A 24,907-nucleotide genomic window follows, 5' to 3' on the forward strand; every position below is an offset into this window, starting at 1 on the left:
ATCAGGGTCTTTCCCCATGAGTTGGCTGTTGCATCAGGTGGCCAAAGTATTGGAGCTTCAGCATCAGCATCAGTCCTTCCAATGAATATTTAGGACTGACTAGTCGATCTCCTTGCTGTCCAAGAGACTCTCAAAAGTCTTCTCTAGCACTGTACTTCAAAAACTTCAATTCTTTGACACTCTGCCTTCTTTAGGGCTTTCCTGATAGTTCAGTTGGTAAAGAGTTTGCTTACAATGCAGGAGACCCTGGTTTGATTCCTGGGTTGGGAAGATCCACTGGAGAAGGAACAGACTACCCACTCCAGTATTCTGGCCTGGAGAATTCCATGGACTGTACAGTTCACGGGGTCACAATGAATCAACCATGACTGAGTGACTTTCACTTCATTGCATTCTTTATGGTTCAGCTCTTATATCCTTACATGACTACTGGAAAAACCATAGCCTTGACTATACAGACTTCTGTTGGCAGTGGTGCCTTTGCTTTTTAACACACTGGGTTTGTCATAGCTTCCCCACCAAGAAGCAATCGTCTTCTAATGTCATGGCTGCAGTCACCATCTGCAGAGATTTAGACACTATGAGGAGGAAATCTGTCACTGCTTCCAACTTTTCCCCTTCTTTTTGCCATGAAGTGATGGGACCGGATGCCATGAACTTAGTTTTTCTTTTTTTAATATTGAGTTTAAGCCAGTTTTTTCACTCTTCTCCTTTGCCCTCTTCAAGAGGCTCTTTAGTTCCTCTTCACTTTCTGCCATTAGAGTGGCGTCATCTGCACATCTGAGGTTGTTGATACTCCTCCCAGCAATCTTGATTCCAGCTTGTAACTCATCCAGCCTGGCATTTCACATGCTATGATTTGTGTGTGAGTTAAATAAATGGGGTGACAATAAACAGCATGGTCATACTCCTTCTCAACCCTGAACCAGTCAGCTGTTCCCTATAGGGTTCTGACAGGCAGACAGATTTCTCAGGAGACAGGTAAGATGGTTTGGTATTCCCATCTCTGTAAGAAGTTTCCACAATTTGTTATGATCCACACAATCAAAGGCTGTAGCATAGTCAATGAAAGAGAGGTAGATGCTTTTCTGGAATTCCCTTGCTTTCTCTATGATACAGCAAGTGCTGGCAGTTTGATTTTTGGTTCCTCTGCCTTTTCTAAACCCAGCTTGAACATCTGGAAGTTCTCAGTTCACATAATGCTAAAGCCTATGTTGAAAGATTATTTGATTGTGTTGCATCAAATATGAAAGTGAAAAAACTAGCTGGGGATACAGAAGGTAGGTGTTTGATCATGATGTAATGTTTGGAGATACACTCCCTGCATCTCCCGTTCTTTCATTGGCATTTATAAAAACAAGAGAATTTAAATTATTTAAAGCCCCGGGACTGGTTCATCTCGTATGACACCAATAATTGGGCATTTTTGTATATTTATGGGACTAATAGTTTCCATTAGTTTTCCTCCAAAACTTACATATTTATTTCTTTTCTCCCTATTACATACAAAGAAATGAAACCATTCAGCATAGTCAAATAAAGCATTAATTCTGCTTATAAGGGGCAAAGTAGAGGGGCTAACAATGATAAGGTAAGTATGAAACACCTAGACATTTATCACTTGCATTAGGTAAAAAATAATTATTGTTTATCTAGCAATTTACTGTTTGCAAATGATGTCTTATACTTCATTTTCTATGAAGAAATTAGCACTCATTAATATTTCTATTTTATAAACTAGAAAACAGGGCTGAGAATAGTTTAGTAAACATGCCAATATCCTTAAATGCCCCATGACTCTTCTCATTTCAAGGTTTTAACAAATGCTGTTTCTATACCTGGAATTTGTTCTTGTTCTAATCTCCTATGAAAGCTCTTCTCTGCATAGTTACCCCTTCTTAGCCTTCAGGTTCATATTTACACATCACAGCCTCCTTTCTAACATACCCTTACAACTTTACATTTTCCATTTTCACGCATTTATCTAATACTTTGCCCTCAGTGTGTAATTAGGCCACATCATCACATCATTATTTGAATTTGTATTCACCTTTCAATTATAAGCTCCATGAGTTAAAGAATTCGATGTCTTAATATCTGTAATAGCTGAGAGTCCAAATTAGTGTTCAGAACATAATAGATAATCAAAAAGTATTTGCAACATAAACAAGGAGAACTCAAAATTACATAATACTAGTCTTCTTAATCTACAGGTGAATTAATAGAACTTTGATCACTTTTTCCATTTAGGTCCCAAGAGTATCACAATGCTAAATTACGCTGGGTCTTTACCTGATCATCATTTAAGAAAGATAATGAATATAACCTACAATTAGAGAAGCACTCTCTTATATATTGACTAATTTAAAAACTCTCTCAAACATCAAGAAGGATTCATGAAAGTAACTACTACTGGCTTATTTTTTTGGAGGAGGGGGATGAGGAAACAAGGCTTCAGAACTTCCTAATATTTGTGTGTGGGGTATGTGGAGTAGGGAAAGAGAAAAAAAAATATATATATAAATATATATATATAAATAATATGTCTAGAACAAGGTCACATATCTCACAAATAAATCTTTGTCTCTTTTGTAGCTCCACATTCTCTTTTTATGAGTAATTATGATTTAACAGAACAAGAATCCTTACGATGGTAAAATTATCTTTTAACAAATTTCTATTCGAACCTGGGTAGGAGGTTCATTTGTTTTGTTCCAGCAGTCAGAGAAGCTGGTAAACCTTACCAACTAGTTGGGGCAGAATCTACTAGTTGGTCCTCAATTCCCTTTCTCTGCTATTTTCTCATTAATACAATTACTGTACTAGCTGGTCACATGGACAAAATGAAGATTGCATTTTTATATTTTTGTTAAACCTTACATATGTTAACGTGAGTTAATCATGATAAAAGTGAATCTATATGGACTGCTTAAAAGACGCTTACTCCTTGGAAGGAAAGTTATGACCAAGCTAGACAGCATATTAAAAAGCAGAGACATTACTTTTCCCAAAAAAGTCCGTCTAGTCAAGGCTATGGTTTTTCCAGTGATCATGTATGGATGTGAGAGTTGGACAATAAAGAAAGCTGAGCGCCAAAGAATTGATGCTTTTGAACTGTGGTGTTGGAGAAGACTCTTGAGTCCCTTGGACTGCAAGGAGATCCAACCCGTCCATCCTAAAGGCGTTCAGTCCTGGGTGTTCATTGGAAGGACTAATGTTGAAGCTGAAACTCCAATACTTTGACCACCTGATGCAAAGAGCTGACTTATTTGAAAAGACCCTGATGCTGGGAAAGATTGAGGGCAGGAGGAGAAGCGGACAGCAGAGGATGAGATGGTTAGATGGCATCACTGACTCAATGGATGTGGGTTTAGGTAGACTCTGGGAGTTGGTGATGAACAGGGAGGCCTGGCATGCTGTGATTCATGGGGTCACAAAGAGTTGGACACGACTGATCGACTGAACTGAACTGAACTGATATGGACTGCATAATTTCTAGAAAGTAACTTCAAAGTGTGTATATATTTCTTCCTGCTTTCCAATTCTGGTGGTGCTAGCTTGAACTTACAGCAAAGAGGCATACATTGAAAAGGGCATTACCACAATTAGAAGAAACATAGATCTTTGATATCCATAGATACATCTTACCAGTCCTGGACTCTTTACCTTCTCTCTCTCTTTTTTGTTTATAACATAAACCTCTTCTGAAATAAGCTAAAGCTTTGCATCTGGTCCCATCATTTCATGGCAAATAGATGGGGAAACAATGGGGAAAGTGAGAGACTTTATTTTCTTGGGCTCCAAAATCACTGTAGATGGTGACTCTATCCATGAAATTAAAAGATGCTTGCTCCTTGGAAGAAAAGCTATGACCAATCCTAGACAGCATATTAAAAAGCAGAGACAGAAGGAACAAGATGGCAGAGGAGTAGGCAGAGGTGGAGTATGTCTGTCTCCATGGATACATCAGGAATACACCTTCAGACACAGAAGTGCATGCAGAACACCAGCTGAGAGTGGACAGGAGTACTCGACCAGTGGAAAAGAATATATAGGACCATGCAAAACTCAGTAGGACAAAGGAAATAGGGGGGGAAACAGGAGTGTCAGTAGGACTGGACCTGCCCTCGGCAGGTGGGGGAACTGAAGCAGGGGTCCGATCTCCACAATTGTCTGAGTCAGAGGAGAAACATTTAAGGCTGGGAGTGAAGTAGCTGATCTGTGGCAGCCTAAGTGGAATTAGAATCAGACAGTCCTTTCCACAGCCAACATATAGGACAGGAATGTGGGTCTCCTGGAAGAGGCAGTGGCTGGGAGCTGGAGTTCAGAGATTGTGGAGCAATCCCAGGGTGAGGGCTGCTGTTGACTGTGGAGAGACGGATCAAGGGGATGTGAGGGAGGAGATCGTGGTGGGAAATGCCAGTGGAGGAAAGCCAGGCAGCCATGGAATCAAGGCGATACTGCTGAGTCATGCGTAAGGGGTGGAGCCATCACCATAGCCTCTCTCTCTCCACAGGAAAGCATCAGCAGCTGAGCAATAGAGAGGCTGGCCCATCAAATGCCTGATGATCTCAATCACAGAGAAAGACCCCACCCAGGGTGCCCCTTTAAGTGCCTGACACACCCATCTACAGAGTAGGACCCCAGTCAGAGGGCCCCTCTATGTGCCTGACACGCAGAAAAACAGAGAAGGACCCCAGGCAAGGGAGTCCTCTAAGTGCCTGAACAGGTGGAGCTATGGAGAAAGACTGGCCAAAGAGGCCTTCTGATTGCCAGCTACAAGAGGTTCAAAAAAGACACTTATAGGGCCATAACCGTCCACGGAGGTAGTCCGTGTCCCTGCACACTTGTCCCTGCAAGCCAAGCAGCTGCACCACCTTCACGCTCAAATCTCATTGGGGCAGATCTGCCACAGATTAAAAAAAAAAACAAAAGTCTTGTGTTTATGCACGCAGCGTTGCTTCAGTCCTCTCCAGCTCTTTGCGGCCCTGTAGACTGTGGCCTGCCAGGCTTTTCTGTCAGATAGGAGGTTCTCCAGGTAAAAATACTGGGGTGTATTGGCCAATACTGGTTGCCATACCCTTCTAGAGCACTATATTTCCAACTACCCTAGCCGCCAACCTCCCTGAGTACCTGGTGCTGCCAGAACCCCTGTGACCCAAGCAGCTGCATCACCTCCACACCTGGCCCTCACAGGGTCAAACCCAAGCCCTCCAGGGCAGGAGGTAAACCCTAGTGGATGACCCACATGCAGAGGTGGAAGTAAAGCCACAATTGAAACCCAGGGCAGTGTGGCCAAGGAAGAAGACCCAAAACCTTCTGACTAGCCATACAAGCTGCAGATTAAATCCACGCGATCAATGAGGCAGACTCTGTGTCTATGAAATATTTAAAAGGACATTGAGAGCTCCCACAAAAGAAACCACACTAGCTTTGATAGCTGTGGACATTGGAGGCAAGAACACACTGGAGCAGGACCAGATTAGAATCTGAGCTGCCCCCACAGCATATCCAGAGATCAGCAATGTTGGAGGGCATCCTAGGGAGGTAAGGAGGACCGTGTCTCACAGTGAGGGAAAGGACTCTGACAGCAGTGACTCAAGAAAGACATCTATTATTTTTATTTTTTTAATTGTTCTGTATATATTTCTGCAATTTTTTCTCCCCCCTGACCCTTTTACCTCCTCTGCTGTATTTGTCAATTTTATTGATACTAAGAAATTCAATTAAACTTTTGAGCTTTATTTTCTTTTAATTTTTAACTTCTTAAACCTATTATTTTTTCTACATCTATTCTTTGTTTGCTTTTCCTACTGTACTTTTCCTCTTGTCATTAATCTTTAATGTATATAAATCTTATCTATCTCTATTTAAATTTGCATATCTCCTCCCTTTCTTTTCTTTCTCTCCTTTCCTCTCAACATAATTCTTAGTTTTATTTTCATTGCTTTATTCCCCAATTGGCACCTTGTTTTAGTTTTGTTTCCCAGTTTGTGCTTTAATTAGTTTTGTTCTGGTAGATGTAATTTTTGATTTCCTTTGTTCACGGAGTCAATCTATTGTACATTACTTTTGTTGGACTGTTCTGATTTTGCTTATGGGTGTGTAAAATATATATATATATATATATATATATATATATATATACACACACACACATATTCAGTCACACTTTCTATTGTTACAAATCTCTGACTCTACATTGGGCTTTTGCAGTTCTGTGGAGTTTTTCCTTTTTTTCCCTTTTTTCTTTCTTCTTCCATTTTTTAATCTTTTTTCCTTTTTTGTTTAATTTTTTTAAACCTATTACATTTTTTCTACATTTATTCCTTCATTTGCCTTTCCTACTGTTCTTTTCTGCTTGCAGTTAATCTTTAATGCATATAAATCTTCTGCATCTACCTCTATTTAACTTTGCATATCTTTTCTTTCTTTCTTTACTTTCTTCTCTTTCCTCTCAACATATTTGTTAGTTTTGTTTTCATTGTTTTATTCCCCACTTAGCACCTGGCTTTAGTTTTGTTTTCTAGTTGGCGCTTAAGTTAGTTTTGTTCTTAACTGGTAAATATAATTTTTGAATTCATTTGTGTGCTGGATCAATCTACTGTACTTTATTTTTGTTGGACTGTTTTCACTTTGCTTATGGGTGGATATGTATATGTGTATATTCTATTATTTTATTATTTGCCTGATTTTGTAACTGTGATTGGTCTAGGGTTCATCTTTGGTTTCTCCTTTCTTGGATATCTGTTTTACTCTCCCTTAATGCCATAACAAATCACTTGTGGAATATTCATTCTTGACCAGAGGTCAAACCCTGAAACTTTGGAGTGGGAGCAATGACTCCAAGACCCTAGAATACCATAGAACTAACCCTAGGGAGTATCAGATAGTGAGAACACACACAAAGGAAACCACTTGAATATAAGACCCAGTATCACCCAACCACCAGTAGCACCCCATGCAGGATGCCCCAACTAAATGACAAAAAAAAAAAAAAAAATACAAACCCAATCATCAGCAACCTGAGTACCACCTCACTCAGCCTTGCCCATCAGAGAAAAAGCAAACAAACAAAACCTCAGCAAATATCTCACCCTATATTAAACTCACAAACCACTGGACCAACCTTAGGAGGGCAGAAACCAAAAGGAAGAAAGAATTCAACCTTCTTCAAGGAAAGAATTCAACTTTCCATGAAGCCTGGGAAAAGGAGACCTCAAACACAATAACTTTAAAAACATGAAAAGGCAGAGAAATATTGCACAAATGAGGGAGCAAACTGGAAACACAGAAGTCCAAATAAATGAAGAATAGGAAAATTACCTGGAAAATAATTCAGAATAATGATAGTAAAGATGATCAAAAACCTCGAAAACAAAATGGAGAAAATGCAACAATCAATTAACAGAGACCTAGAAGAATTGAAGAATAAGCATACAGAGACAAACAACACAATTACTGAATTAAAAATACTTTAGAAGGAATCAATAGCAGAATATCTGAAGCAGAAGAACAAATCAGTGAGCTGGAAGATAAAATTGTGGAAATAACTTCTGAAGAGCAGAATAGAGTAAAAAGAATGAAAAGAGCTGAGGACAGTCTCAGAGACCTCTGGGACCATATCAAACACACAAACATTCAAATGATAGGGGTCCCAGAAGAAGAAAAGAGAAAGAAAGGGTATGAGAAAATTTATGAAGAAATTATAGTTGAAAATATCCCCAATGGAAAAGGAAATAGCCAATTAAGTCCAAGAGGCACAAAGAGTCCCATACAGGATAAACCCAAGGAGAAACATGCCAAGACACATACTAATCAAACTAAAAAAGACTAAACACATACAAAAAAATACTAAAAGCAGCAAGGGAGAAGCAACAAGTAACATACAAGGGAAACCCCATATGCTTAACAGCTGATCTTTCAGCAGAAATTCTGCAGGCCAGAAGGGAATGGCAGGATATATTTAAAGTACTGAAAGGGGAAAATCTACAACCAAGATTCGTGTACCCGGCAAGAATCTTATTCAAAATTGATGGAGAAATAAAAAGCTTTTCAGACAAGCAAAAGTTAAGAGAATTCAGTTCTACCAAACCAGCTTTACAACAAATGTTAAACAGACTTATATAGTCAAGAAATACAACAGAAGAAAAAAGATATACAAAATCAACCCCAAACAATAAGAAGATGGCAATAGGAAAATATATATCAATAATTACTTTAAATGCAAATGGATTAAATGCTCCAACCAAAAGACACAGACAGGCTAAATGGATACAAAAACAAAATCCATATATACGCTGTCTACAAGAAACCTACTGCAGACCTCAAGACACATATAGATTGAAAGTGAGAGGATGGAAAAATATATGCCATGCAAATGGGAAGCAAAAGAAAGTCGGAGTAGCAATCCTCATATCAGACAAAATAGACCTTAAAATAAAGAAAATTACAAGAGATAAGGAGGACACTACAAATGATCAAGGGATCAATCCATGAGGGAGATATAACAATTGTAAATATCTATGCACCCAACATAGGAGCAACTCAATACATAAGACAAACACTAACAGACATAAAAGGAGAAATTGACAATAACACAAAAATAGTAGGAGACTTTAACACCCCACTCACACCAAAAGGTAGATCATTAAAATAGAAAATTAATAAGGACATGCATGTCTTAAATGATACATTAGATGAGATGGATCTCATTGATATCTGCAGGACATTACATCTAAACGCAGAAGAATACACCTTCTTCTCAAGTGCACATGGAACATTCTCCAGGATAGCCCACATCTTGGGTCACACATCAAACCTCAGAAAATATAAGAAAATTGAAATTGTATAAAGCATCTTCTCTGACCACAACACTATGAGACTAGATATCAATTATAAGAAAAAAAAAACTGTAACAAACCCAAACACATGGAGATTAAACAACACATTTCTAATAACCAACAGGTTACTGAAGAAATCAAAAGGGACATCAAAAAATTTCTAGAAACAAATGACAATGAGAACATGACAACTCAAAACCTATGGGATGCAGCAAAAGCAGTTCTAAGAGGGATGTTTATTGCAATACAATCTTACCTCAAGAAACAAGAAACACATCGAATAGACAACCTAACTTTGCACCTAAAGCAACAGGAAAAGAAGGAAAAAAAAAGAAAGAAAGAAAAAACAACCCAAAATTAGTAGAAGGAAAGAAATCATAAATATCTGAACAGAAATAAATGAAAAAGAAATGAAGGAAACAAGAGTAAAGATTGATAGAACTAAAACTGCTTCTTTGAGAAGATAAACAAAATTGACAAACCCTTAGCTAGACTCATCAAGAGAAAAAGAAGAATCAAATCAACAAATTTAGAAATGAAAAAGGAGAGGTAACAACAGACAATTCAGAAATACAAACGATTATAAGAGACCATTATGAACAACTATATGGCAATGAAATGGATAACCTGGAAGAAATGGGCAGATTCTTGGAAAAGTTCGATCTTCCAAGACTCAACCAGGAAGAAATAGAAATTTTGAACAACCCAATTACAAGCACTGAAATTCGGGCTGTGATAAAAAAAATCTCCCCAAAAACAAAGGCCCAGGACCACATGGCTTCACAGGAGAAGTCTATCAAACATTTAGAGAAGAGCTAATGCCTATCCTTCTAAAACTCTTTCAAAAAAAATTGCAGAGAAAGGAATACTTCCAAATTCATTCTATGAGGCCACCATCACCCTGATACCAAAACCAAACAAAGACAACACAAAAAAGAAAATTACAAACCAATATCCCTGATGAACATAGATGCAAAAATCCTCAACAAAATTTTAGCAAACAGAACTGAGCTCAACACATCAAAAAGCTCATACACCATGACCAAGTTGGGATTATTCCAGGGATGCAAGGATTCTTCAGTATACACAAATCAATGTGATACACCATATTAACAAATTGAAAGATAAAAACCATATGGTAATCTCAACAGATGCAGAAAAAGCCTTTCCAAAATTCAGCAGAAAAAGCCTTTCCAAAATTCAGCACCCATTTATGATTAAAACTCTTCAAAAAATGGGCATAGAAGGAACCTACCTCAGTGTAGTAAAGGTCATATATGATAAGCCTATAGCAAACATTATTCTTAATGGTGAAAAACTGAAAGAATTCCCCCTAAGATCAGGAACAAGACAAGGGTGTCCACTTTTGCCATTATTATTCAACATAGTTCTGGAAGTCCTAGCTAGAGCAATCAGTGAAGAAAAAGAAATAAAAGAAATCCAGACTGGAAAAGAAGTAAAGCTCTCACTGTTTACAGATGAGGTGATACTGTACATAGAAAACCCTAAAGATAGTATTCGAAAATTACTAGAGCTAATCAGTGAGTTTAGCAAAGTTAAAGGATACAAAATCAATACACAGAAATCACTTGTATTTCTATATACTAACAATGAAAAATCTGAAAGGGAAATTAAGGAATCAATCTCATTCAGCATTGCAATGAAAAGAATTAAATATCTAGGAATAAATTTACCTAAGGAGATGAAAGAACTGTACACAGAACATTATAAGACACCAATGAAAGAAATCAAAGATGTTAAGACAGATGGAGAGATATTCCATGTTCCTGGTAGGAAGAATCAAAATTGTGAAAATGACTATACTACCAAAAGCAATCTACAGATTCAATGTGATCCTTATCAAATTACCAATGGCATTTATCACAGAACTAGAACAAAAAAATTCACAGTTCATGTGGAAACACAAAAGACCCTGAAAAGCCAAAGCAGTCTTGAGAAAGAAGAATGGAGCTGGACGAATCAGGCTTCCTGACTTCAGATTATACTACAAAGCTACAGTCATCAAGACAGGGTGGTATTGGCACAAAAACAGAAACACAGACCAATGGAAGAAGATAGAAAGCCCAGAAATAAACCCATGCACCTATGGGTACCTTATTTTTGACAAAAGAGGCAAGCGTATACAATGGTCAAAGACAGCCTCTTCAATAAATAGTGCTGGGAAAACTGGACAGCAACATGTAAAATAATGAAATTAGAACACTTCCTAACACCATACACAAAGATAAACTCAAAATGGACAAAAGATCTAAATATAAGACCAGAAACTATAAAACTCTTAGAGGAAAACATGGGCAGAACACTCAATGAGATAAAGCAAAGCAAGATCCTCTATGATTCACCTCCTAGAGTAATGAAAATAAAAACAAAAGTAAACAAGTGGGACCTGATTAAACTTGAAGCTTTTGCACAGCAAAGGAAACTATAAGCAAGGTAAAAAGACAACCCTCAGAATGTGAGTAAATAATAGCAAATGAAACAACTGACAAAGGAATAATTTCCAACATATATAAGCAGGTCAAACAACTCAATACCAGAAAAACAAACAACCCAATCAAAAAGTGTGAAAGACCTAAACAGACATTTCTCCAAAGAAGACATACAGATGGCGATCAAACACATGAAGAGATGCTCAACATTGCTCATTATTAGAGAAATGCAAATCAAAACTACAATGAGATATCACCTTACAGCAGTCAGAATGGCCATCATCAAAAAGTCTACAAACAATAAATACTGGAGAGTGTATGGAGAAAAGGGAACACTCTTGCACTGTTGGTGAGAATGTAAATTGATACAGCCACTATGGAAGATGGCATGGAGATCCCTCAAAAAACTAGGAATAAAACCACCATATGACCCAGCAATCCCACTCCTAGGCATATCCCCTGAGGAAACCAAAACTGAAAGAGACACACACATCCCATTGTTCATTGCAGCAATATTTACAATATCTAGATCATGGAAGCAACCTAGATGTCCATCGACAGATGAATGGATGAAGAAGTAGTGGTACATATATACGATGGAATATTACTCAGCCATAAAAAGGAATATATTTGAGTTAGTTCTAACGAGGTGAATGAACCTAGAACCTATTATACAGAGTGAGGTGAGTCAGAAAGAGAAAGACAAATACAGTATTCTAACACATATACAGAATGTAGAAATATGGTGTTGAAGAATTAACTTACAGGGCAGCAATGGAGAAACAGACCGAGAGAACAGACTTATGGACATGGGGAGAGGGGAGGAGAGGGTGAGATGTATGGAAAGAGTAACATGGAAACTTACATTACCATATGTAAAGTAAATAGCCAATGTGAATTTGCTGTATGGCTCAGGAAACTCAAACAGGGGCTCTGTATCAACCTAGAGGGGTGGGGTGGGGAGGGAGATGGGAGGAAGTATCAAAAGGGAGGGGATATATGTATACCTATGGCTGACTCATGTTGAGGGTTGAGAGAAAACAGCAAAATTCTGTAAAGCAATTACCCTTCAATAAAAGATAAATAAATTTTTTAAAAAGCAGAGACATTACTTTGCCAACAAAGGTCCATCTAGTCAGAGCTATGGTTTTTTTAGTAGTCATGTATGGATGTGAGAATTACACTAGAAAGAAAACCGAGTGCTGAAGAACTGATGCTTTAGAAGTGTGGTGTTGGAAAAGACTCTTGAGAGTCCCTTGGACTGCAAGGAGATCAAACTGGTCACTCCTCAAGGAAATCAGTCCTGAATATTCATTGGAAGGACTGATGCTAAAACTGAAACTCCAATACTTTGGCCACCTGATGCAAAAAACTGACTCATTGGAAAAGACCCTGATGCTGGGAAAGAGTGAAGGCAAGAGGAGAAGGGGATGAAAGAGGATGAGATGGCTTGATGGCATCACTGACTTGATGGACATGAGTTTGAGCAAGCTCTGGGTGTTGGTGATGGACAGGGAACCCTGGCATGCTGCAGTCTGTGGGGTTGCAAAAATGTCGGACACAACTGATTGAACTTTAATATTGTTTAGATATTTTGTTCTCTTGTAGCTGACCCTAAATCTAACGATAGAATAGCTCTTTGTGAAATAAATACCAGAGAAACCTCAAAGAAAAGTATGAGGAAAGATTTACGTGTAAGAATTGGAGAACTGTGTAGTAATATCAGAAGACAATAATTCCTTTCTCTAGAACATATGGCCTCTGAATTTCAAGCTAGAAATGAGGCTACAAAGGTAGTTGTGGGTCACGAAATGTCTTTCAAGTCTTGCTAAGGAGTTTAGACTCCAAGAAGAACCCCTGTCATAAATAGACTCTAACCTGAATTAGAGTTCTGTTTCATATAGTCGTGGAAAATTTCAGGGAGGTTGTAGAAATATCCTTCTGGTCCTGACATATGGCTTTATCATATCACTCAGCCTAAAGGAGGATGTCTTTCTTCTTTCTTCAAGTGCAGATATTCTGCAACTGTACTTGCCTGCTAGAAGCTGACATGAGAGTTAATTGTTATTTATATTTGAGAGCAGTCCAAAAATCAATTTGATCGCACTGCCTCTGCTCTTGAGTGGCTACAGACAATGTGACACACAGGAAAATTCTAATTTAAGAAAGGCACCTGTCAGGATATTGAGCACCTTGCCCTAAGGATATCATCAGCCCTAGAGATTTAGTCTCCTGATGCAATATGTCTAACTTGTCTCCTTTGCTGACTATGTTGACATGTAATGCATGGCAGAGAATAGAAACTGAAGGGAGTTGCAGAAATTTTTATGACTTATTGACAGTATATTCAGTGTTATACAAAACCAGGAAGAAAGATATTTTCAACTAGGACTGAGAATTGTGAACAATCATGAAAGGAAAGAATATGTTTGGACCATTGAGCTTCTCTTGAAACTGATTATCTAAAGACATGCATAAGCCTTCTTTCCTGGGAAATAAATACTCTCTAGAGAATGTGACACAAGGAGAGAATGGCACTTCATATAGCAGAAACATGCCAGCCTACTTCACTGACATAATACAACATCTTCTTTGCTTCATTGCTATGCTTTTGAGAGACAAAAGATAGGTGGCGAAAGTGGCTGGAGTTGCTTTAAGATGCTATAGATGTCAGGCCTGGTGCACTGGGAAGACCCAGAGGAATCGGGTGGAGAGGGAGGTGGGAGGGGGGATCAGGATGGGGAATACATGTAAATCCATGGCTGATTCATGTCAATGTATGGCAAAAACCACTACAATACTGTAAAGTAATTAGCCTCCAACTGATAAAATAAATGGAAAAAAAAAAAAAGATGCTATAGATGGTGGTGTTCTGAAAAAAATATGGAATACTTATATTTATAAGTATATTTATGCTATAAAGTAAGTAGAAGGACAATATTCCTGGAGAGAAGGATGTTCCTCCAGGGATAGTTACAGTTCCTACTGACTGAACTCTTTTGGCAGTTGCAGTCAACATACTGAACATTCTGGTTCCTTGTCTACATATCCCACTATATAGGAATTCTCTTTCAGTGCTTGGTTATTGCTCACAGGCTTTTGTAAAAGCCAAAGGAGGGGACAGTAAATCATCTCTTATCTTCTTCCTGTGTCTCAAAACCCCTAAGCTCGTCTATATTAGGTTAATTCGAGGGATTCTTAACTCTTCATACCTATGACCCTGACCATGGCCATGAACGCCTTCTTTAAAACAGCTATGGAATATGTCTGATTTTCTTTTAAGTAGGTTAATAACCTTGAGCATTCCCAGACTCAGTAGCAGAGACAAGATAATTCTAAATTTTAAATCCTTATGCTAAATATTTTTTAAGGATAAAAAGCTTATAGTTCATTAAAATTGTGAACTATTTTCATAATAGCAATAGACAGAAGTCATGAATATTAGTTTATATAGTTGAAATAAAGACAACGTCAGAGATATCCAAGAAAGGTATAGGCAACTCTTTACTGAAATTTCACAAAATTGACCTTTGCCCATATTGACTAAATAATTAGCCTGACTTTTGTAAACTATAGAGATCCCAATTCTCACATCCTTATATCAGAAGAACAAGAATGTTTTTTCATGTTTGTAATTTGTATTTTGATTGAGGGTCATACAGTGGATTTTACAATTAATTCAATAACTCCAATGTTAATCATTCCAGTTTCAATCAGTACCACAGCCATGAATATCTCATATTCAAGTCTTATTCTAAACATTACTAGTATTGGCAGCTTCTAGAATTATAGCTGGTTATTAAGTTTTAAAACTTCACCTGACACTCCCAAGAATCAGTTATTATTACTACAATACAGGGCAGGTGGTATCAAGTGTGTGGTTTCCTCACAGGCCATACACCATCATATCAAAAGCTAGAGATACCATTAAAGAACAGCAGATAATGGTAGGGCCATTACAGCAACTGAAGATTGATAAGGTCTAAAAAGTATAGCTAGAGATGTAGATTTTCTATAGGTCAGAACTGAGGGAAGAACCAGAAAACAAGAACTCTAGAAATAGCTTAAGTCAAGTTGAGGACAAAGCACAGTAAGTAGAAGAAGTTGTTAGATTAGAAATCAATGTAGTTTGTCAAAAGTCAAGTGAACTATAAAAAGAGATAAACAGAAAAACATTGGAAGCAATAGGACCCTAAAACAGTCAAGTTCCAAGACTTTCCTGATAGTCCAGTGGTTAAGACTTCACCTTTCAATGCAGAGGATGTGGGGTTCTGTCCATGGCCAGGAAGCTAAGATCTCATAAGCCTTGTGGCCAAGAGCAACAACAACAACAAGAAAATCAAACAGAAGAAATATTAATTAAAAAAAAAAAGGTCCACATCAAAAACTAACAAACAAAACAGGAAACTAACAAACAAACAAAAAAAAACAGTCAAGTTCTGTCTTTGCCAGACTTTTATATGGATTCTCATTTATGAAACCCAGTGTCAGACCTTGTACATAAGGATAGTTAAACTCTACTGGAAAAGAGGTGTGTTCATTGATAAGATTAGACTGGGAAGTGTGAGCCTAGAGCTAAAGTTAAGTTCTGATGAAAAAACTGGCAAATTTTTCTTTGATGAGTCTTTTTTTGACAGGTACTACTAAGTACCAGCACTATTTTGGGCATAGAAGCATCAAAATTAGTTTTAAAATAGGTCCTAAAACATAGGAGTTAATAGTCTACTTGGGGAGAAGTCATGGGAGTAATTTGCTTTTAAAAAGAGAAGCAATAGGATCCTAAAACAGTCAAGTTCCAAGACTTTCCTGATAGTCCAGTGGTTAAGACTATTGCTTTGTTATCATATTTTTATTTTGGAATACTCAAGATCTATGATAGGCGATTGGTTTGTGATGCATCTGGGTAAAGAAGGAAGTAATAGTATTGGCTAGAACTAATAAGGCTTTAAATGAAGGCATGTCAGATTTGTGTGTGTGTGTGTGTGTGTGTGTGAGTGATTTGAGAATTATTATGGGGTTAAATTGATAAAATAGAAAGGAAACAAAGAATTACATCATGTTTAAACTACTAAAAACAGCTGAGAGTATACCTAAAATAAGGAGCAAAAGAAGGGGGTGACTAACTTTCTTTTATGTCAGAGGGGGAAGAGGAAGAGTTCCAGGAAGCAGCTGAAGTTATAATGACTAAATTAACTATAATCGTTTTTAAGTGTCAGAAAGATGGACAAACCAATCATGTTTGGACCATTGTGATTAGCAAAACAACTTGAGGCTTCAATAAACAGTATTAGAGGCACAGTGGTAAGAAATTTAGCATCAAAAGAACAGAATTTGAGTCCAGAATCTTCTACCTTTTAATAAGTTAGTATTAATCATACTATTCTACCCTAATGAGATTTAATTTTCTTATCTAGAAAAAAATATTAGCACAGAACTCACAGAACCATACTATGCCTGATACACCCAGCACTATTCCAAATTTTTAAAAAAAAACATGTGCAATCATAACATTAATCCTTTAAGGTAGGGACCCTTACTATTTCCATCTTAAAGATGAGAAATTTGAGATAACAAGGAAAAATTACCCAAAGTTATAAAGTTGCTAAATGGTAGCATTGGAAAATTAACCCCAGGAGCAGATGCTCAGAGAATGAAAATTCCTTTCCTTTTGCTTTAGTGTGTGCTTCTCAAAGGCAGAGGAAGCAGGGGAAAATTATGTCTTAATAACTTTTACATCACTTCAGAACATAATACCATATTTTTCATAGAGGAAATAGGAATGACAATTTATGAAAAAACAAATAAAATATGGGAATTCCAATAAATTAGTCTATTACTAGTTCTTACCATCAAAAGTATGTTTTTTTCTGAATATAAAAATCACATAAGTGAGTGACATGGTAAAACAGGATGTCTCACATTCACATCCCTCCACAGACACCATAATTTGGCAGCCATGTACAGACAAAAGTGCCTTTGTGGAAACTTTTTTTCCCAAAGTACTGAAAAAAAAAAAAAAAAAAAAAAAACCTGCCAAACAAAATACTATATCTGGCTAACCTGCCCTTCAGAAATGAAGGAAAGAAACAGCCATTACCAGCCAAACAAAGGTTGAGGGAGTTCATTACCACCAGAGCTGCCTTTAAAAAATACTAGAAGGATTCTTCAAAAAATACTTACATAGTCAAGTTCAAAACACTTCAAACTATAACAGATACGTAAATCCCCTTTAACTCTAATATAAAAGTTAATAGAGTATTTAAAATAATTATGGCTACAATAATTTGTTAATGGATATACAATATAAAAATATGTAATGTGTGGCATCAATAGCACAAAATGAGGGGGAGGAAGAAGTAAAAGGGTAGAGTTTTGTATGCAATTGAAGTTACAACTACTAGATGTTTTATGTAAGTCTCATGGTATCAAAAAGAAAAATAAACTCTAATAGAATCACAAAATAATGAGAAAGAAATCAAAGCATAATGCAACAATGACAACAAAACCATAAAATCAAAAGGAAGACATCAATAGAGGTAGAAAAGATCAAGGGAGCTACAAAACAGTGAAAATAATAAAATGGCAATATTGTCATCTACCATAATCATATTAAATGTAATTAAGTCTAATTATCCAATAAAAGACACACAATGAATAATGGATTGAAAAAAATAACTATAACATTCTGCTGTTTACAAGAGATTCACTTTAGCTCAAGGACACACATAGGCTGAAAGCAACGGTAGAGAAACAGGCTCTCCAAGTGAATGTTAATCAAAAGAGAGAAGTGACTACAGTTAGACAAAACAGATTTCCAGTCAAAATTTGCCACAATAGACAAAGAAGGTCAGTACATAATGATAAAGAGGTCAATTCATCAAGAGTACATGATAATTATAACCATAAATGTACTCAATATTGGAGCACTTGAATAGACAAAGCAAATATTAACAGAAGGGATTAATATACAGAAACACTAATAGTGCCAATAGATAACAATTGATGGACAATTCAGAAAGAAAATCAATAAGGAAACTGCAAGTTTGAACAACTCTATAGCCAATTATGTATGTGACAGACATTTTTTAGAACATTCTAACCAATGATAGAAGAATACACATTCTTAATCAGTACACATGGAACATTCTCCAGGATAGGGAATATATTAGTTCACAAAACAAGCCTTAACAAATTAAAGAAGACTGAAATCATATCAAGTATCTTTTCTGAACATGACGGTATGAAACTATAAATCAATAACAGGAGGAACCCTGAAAAATTTACAAAGGTGAAATTAAACAACACTCTTGAACAATCAATGAGGTAAAGAAGAAATGAAAACGCAAATATAAAACTATCTTGAGACAAATGGAAGTGAAGTCACAGAAAGCAAAACTTATGGGATACGGCAAAAAAAATGTTCTAAGAGGAAAGTTTATCTTGATAAGTGCTTACACTAAAAAAACCTCAAATAATCAACTAACTTTACACATCAAGAAAATAGAGAAAAAGCAAACTAAACCCAAAGTTAGCAGAAGAAGGAAATATTAAAAATTAAAAAAAAGGAATAGCAAATAGATCAGTGAAAATAGCTGGCTTTTTGAAGAGATGAACAAAATTGACAAATCATTAGTTACATAAACCAAGCATAAGACAAAGAGGATTCTAATAAACAAAAGTATAAATTAAAGAGGAGATATTACAACTGATACCACAAGAATACAAAGGATCAGAAGAGACTACTATGAAGAATAATAAGCCAACAAAATGGATAACCTAGAAAAAATGGATAAATTCCTAGAAACATACAACCTACCAAGACTGAATCATGATAAAATAGAAAGTCAGAACAGGTCGATTACTAGTAGGAGATCAAAGCAGTAATCAAAAAACTTCCAACAAGTAAAAGCCTGGGACCAGACGGCTTCTTGAGTGAATTCAGCCCAACCTTTAAAGAAGAATTAGTGCCAATCCTTCTCAAACTCCTCCAAAAAGAACTGAAGAGGAGGGAACAGTTTCAAACTGATTTTACAAAGCAAGCATCACCCTCATGATAAAGCCAGATAAGGGTATTACAAGAAACAAAAATTGCAGATCAATATCCCTGATGAGACCTGGCATGCCACAGTCCATGGAGTCACAGAGTGTCGGACACGCCTGAGTGACTGAACTGAACTGAACTGATCCCTGATGAACCTAGATACAAAACCCCCTAACAAATACATGTAAATCAAATACAACAACCCATTAAAATTGTCCTATGCTATTGTTAAGTGGGATTTAAAGATGGTTTCATAAATATAAATCATATAGTGTGATAAACTACATTAATAGAATAAAGGATGAAAATTATATTAATATGTAAATAGATACAAAAACATTATAAACTTCACACTATATGACAGAACTATAGTAACTAGAATAGTATAGTACTGGCATTAGAAACAGAAGAGTAACCACCTGAACAGAATAGAGAGCCCCAAAGTACACCAACACTTGTATGGCCAACTAATCTTTCACAAGAACAACAAACACACATAATTAGGAAACATTTATTAAATTATTACTAAATTTTTTTAAGTCTCTTCATTAAATGGTGTTGGAAAAATTGGATTATACATATATAACAGAATGAAACAGAATCTTTGTCTTACATTGCAGACAAAAATTCACTCAAAATGGATGAAAGATTTAAGCTTAAGACCTAAAATTGTAAAAATTCTAGAAGAAAACATAGGAAAAATACTCCTTGACATTGTTCTAGGCAGTGATTTTTTTTAAGGTATGACATTAAAAACACAGACAACAAAAGCAAAAATTAAAAAATGGGACTTAACAAAAAAGCTATAGATATGGAGAGCTGACTGTAAAGTTATATTTGATTTTTGACTACACAGAGGCTTGGCAACCCCAATCTCTGTGTTGTTCAATGGTCAATTTTATATACAATTTTCATTTGTCAATTTTACCTTAAAAAAGCCAAAAGAACAGAAAGAAAGAGTACAAATCAAGAGTTTATCCCTGTGAAGTAAATAGTCACAGTGAGAGTCCATGACCAGTACTAGAAAAATAAATCATCTGACAGCTTGGACTTAGCCCAAAGTCCAAGAGATCAATGCTCTTGCACTAAGACCAGGTTGGTTATCAAAATATATGCATAGCAACGGGTGTCTGTATATGAAAAATGCCTTTCTACTAATACATGGAAAGCAAATCTAGCAGAATTTGTTTTGTTTTACCATGACAAAGTAATACATAATATGAAGATCTTAATCATGGAAAATAATAATAGAAGCCTATTTAGGATTATAAAAATAATAAAAGTAATCTGATTTAAAAATGAAAACAAGAAGAATGATCTCTATTTAGTCACATTAGTAAAAGCTTCTCAAACAAAAAACTGCCAAATTTCAGGTTAATCCAACGGAAGATGACCTTTCAGTTACTTAAATTCAAAATGAGAGTAATAACATAAGTGAGTGGTTCTCTTCCATTATGTAATTCTTGACTCATGCTTCCTGTTATCTAGTAGCTCAGCCATCTCTCGAGGGCTCTGAGTTCAGTGATGGGTCTTTTGCAAGTAGAAAGAGAAATGAGAAGATACATCTCCTTCCACTGGCGATAGTTAGTCTCCTGTCCTCCCCTACATGCAGGATGGAAGAGGAGAATACATTTCTCCTGGACATCTGCATAGTTTCCTAAGGCTGAGATCATACTGAAAATTTTATCATCTTGAGTCATAAGAAAAGACTTAATCTTCTGAAGATGTGACAGGATTAACTATAGCATTCATATCTCTTCCAAAAACAGAGCAGCAAGAATTTTTTTAAAGCACCTACTATGTACCTGATACTGTAATCAACATGGTGAAGAATACATAATACACAGGATTGGACAATTAACTAATAATGCTACATTACCAACAATAAGTGAAATAGTAACATTTAGACCAAGATAAATTTAGTCAGTTTCAAATTCTGTGGTCAGGGCAAGTAAGGAACTAAGAAAAGCACTCCATAGAACTTGAAGCATAAATAGCATGTAGACGGGTATAGAAGAAGAAGAAAGAAATTCGACCATACAGGAGAAAGGGAAAACCATGAATCATAGCTCAGTGCTTCTAAAAATCACCTCTGTTAATCATAATTGAAATATTTTATGAGGTTTTCATATATGACACACTTTATAAATGAGAGAAGGCTTTTAGCCAATTGGTGATAAAAAACTGAATTAATTAAAATTTACAAGATCTTTCAGAGAATTCCAAACACTGTATTTTACTCATCTATTTTGAAAAAGATTGGTCTAATTGGTACAGTTTCATCATTTCATCCCATGGGGATAAAGAATGCTTTACTATGGTATAGTATTTATTTCAATGGCTTTTCAATTTTTGTATCCATTTCGTTTAATGTTTAGAAAGAACTTGATATCAAAGAAAAACCATAGCACAAATCACAACTGTCAACTCTTATAGTTTTAGGCTTTAAATGACTAAGATAAATTACTCCATCATTGAATAAATCATTACTAATCATAATTTGTGTATGTTCTTGGACTGTGCAATTTGAGACTGGCGGCTCTTCAGCCTGCCCAGAACTAATTGCTATAAATGTGCCAGATGTTGTAAAAATCTGGACACATTTGTGATAAAGCCGAATGGTGCAAATTCGGTATGAAGCAAGAAGTGCATGATTTAAGGGTGTAATCTATATTTCTGACATTACAGGTCAAAGAAATATAGTAAGTATAGAGAGCCTTTATTAATATTGTAAAAGGTTATTTCCCTCTGTAGTAAAAGTCATCTTTTTTTCCTTTTATGTCTTGATTCTAATAGATTGAGGTTTGGCTATAAATTTCTATGCTCCCACAAAGGGCATCAGTCTGTGGAAAAATAAGAAATCAAGGTTTAAATTAGAAAACTGTTCTTTTTATTTCAGGTATTAACAGAGACCTCTACATGGTTATACACAAAAATGCATAATAAACTAGAATGTTTCTGTTCTTTAAGAGTCCTAAGTCTATTACAACAGAAATAGCACATTAGGACAAAGGGAAAAAAAACAAAATCAAACCAAAACCCAATGCCTTGGCACTTTCTGATTCATTTAGATTTGAGTTGCATATCCCTACATTAAATAATAAGCAAACATTACTTAGAGGTTATGAGTATCAATATTTCCATTTTCTGAGCATTGTTATGGTAATAAAGCCTTTTAGTCAAGGAAAATATGAAGCCATAAAACTTAATGCTCTATTTGAGGAGCAATTATAGCAAATTATAAGCAACTTGATTGTACAGAACTGCTATGAATAAAATTTTAAAGTATAATAATATACTGCAAGCATTTATATAGCTGATACTATCCATTTATTTTAAGTGTCAGTCTTTCTAAAGATAATTACCAAAAAAAAAGCTGGATTTCTGAAATAATTATCATGTTGATTACTTAGAAGGGTAGGCTTCAAATGAATTTTAGATTAAGAATTTTCAATACAGTTTGGGTATAAAATACCATATATTCTGTTCCATTTCATTTAATGCAATAGAGACTTTGTGGCATGCTTCATAGTAATATTGTGGGTGTACGTTGTATGTGTATGCATTTACTTTTTTCAAAAGACAATTGTATATTTGCTATTAACTGTTTTTGACTAAAAGTTGCAGACACTACAGAATTTTAAGCATTTTAATAATTATATTCTGCAAATTAAAATCAATAGGGTATCTATTAAATGACTAGATTCTTGTATATATGATCTATTATATATACTTTATAAAATTCACTTCAATGGATGTTTTCCTATGTATGCTTTCATCAAACCATAAAATGTTCAAACCAATATGTAACCAAACACATATATATATATTACACAATACACAAATTAGTCATATACCATAAATAATCATTGATTATCATTATATATTAAAACCAATTCCTAAGCTTAATACTGATTCAGTAATTTGAAAAATATTTAACTGTCATTTAACTCTTTTCATGCTATTTTTGCTGCACATAATATTAAAGAACTTTAATACCATTGCAACTTTTAATTACACAGTATATATTTATAATTTATTAGATATATAATATGCTTGTTTCCCTACTAGTCTTTTTTAAAAGATATTTTCTCATTTCTTCTATTCATATAGATTATTTAGGATGATTTGCAATTAAGAATGAGATATGTTGGCTAATTATTCTTTTTACTTGATCTTTTAGCACAGCTGTGAGAATATTTTTGCAATAGGAAAATTTAAAAATTACAATGTACTTAAAGGCACAGTGAATCATTCTAAATCTCTAGAGTATTCTATAGGGTCTTTGGTATTCTAAAATGCATATCAATACATCTTTGTTGATTGCAGAAATGTACAATGAAATACAAGAATGTACCAGACTATAACATAGACATATAACTGAGTGTCTGCCTTCCTTATTTGTTATCACCTTCTCTGAGATATCTCAAGTCCACAGACACTGTTAAAATTGTAGGCCTAAGTAGTAAGTTCATTTGTATAACCTGACATACTAGCAAACTCTGATCAGCTCAGAGACAGGCACTAACGTCCTGTCCCCCTAACTGTCTGCTTGTGAGTTAATTCATTTCACTTAACAATGAAAAAAGAGAAGCTGACTCTGCATTTAGGGAGTACTGTCTCTGAACTGGGGCTTCCCTGGTGGCTCAAATGGTAAAGAGTCCATGTGCAACGCAGAAGACCTGGGTTCAATCCCTGGGCCAGAAATAATCCCCTGGAGAAAGGAATGCCTACTCACTTCAGTATTCTTGCCTGGGAAACCCCATGGACAGAGGAGCCTGGTGGGAAACAGCCTATGAGAGAATACAGTCTCTGAGCAGCATTGTCTCTTGGGATGGGATAAGAGTCAGGGCTATGAAGCCTAGGGACACAAAATAGCCAACACAGTGTTAGAGAAAAAAAAAAAAATGTAAGTAGGTTAAATTTTTATTCAGGAAGCAGGCATACCCCTCTGCCTCATACACACACTCAAAGAAAAACTAAACTGAGCAATCTTTACAAATGAGAACTGGGAAAATACTTCCATTTTTAAATTTTATTTTCAGGTTTAAGTCTCCAGGAGGTATGTTTTATTTTCCTTTTGTTTGTTAATAGATATCTAAGAAATTAAATTTTGTTTTCTCAATTACTACTTTTTTACTATAAGTTATTTTTAGTAGGTTTCTTTAAGCTTCAATCACAAGTCCCTGACATAGGAAGAAAAAGACCAAAAATAATAAGAAATAAGACTATAGAATTCTAAGATTTTTATTAAGCTGAAATTTTAAACAAGTTCAAAGAACTACTAACCATATATCCATAGCTTCAAAGTATGGATATGGACTTCCCTGAAATATGCTTCCTGTCCTATGAACCTGTGGTCTAGGCACCTGAAGGCATTTAAGAACTCTTCAGAAAGCATTCAGGGCTTCCCTGGTGGCTCAGCTGCTAAAGAATCTGCCTGCAGTGCAGGAGACCTGGGTTTGCTCCCTGGGTTGGGGAGATCACCTGGAGGTAGGAACCGGCTACCCACTCCAGCAGTCCACGGTGCAGAGAATCGGACACAGCTGAGCGACTTTCACTTTCACAGAAAG

This window comes from Muntiacus reevesi, chromosome 2, assembly GCF_963930625.1.
Source record: "Muntiacus reevesi chromosome 2, mMunRee1.1, whole genome shotgun sequence".
Lineage (NCBI taxonomy): Eukaryota > Metazoa > Chordata > Mammalia > Artiodactyla > Cervidae > Muntiacus > Muntiacus reevesi.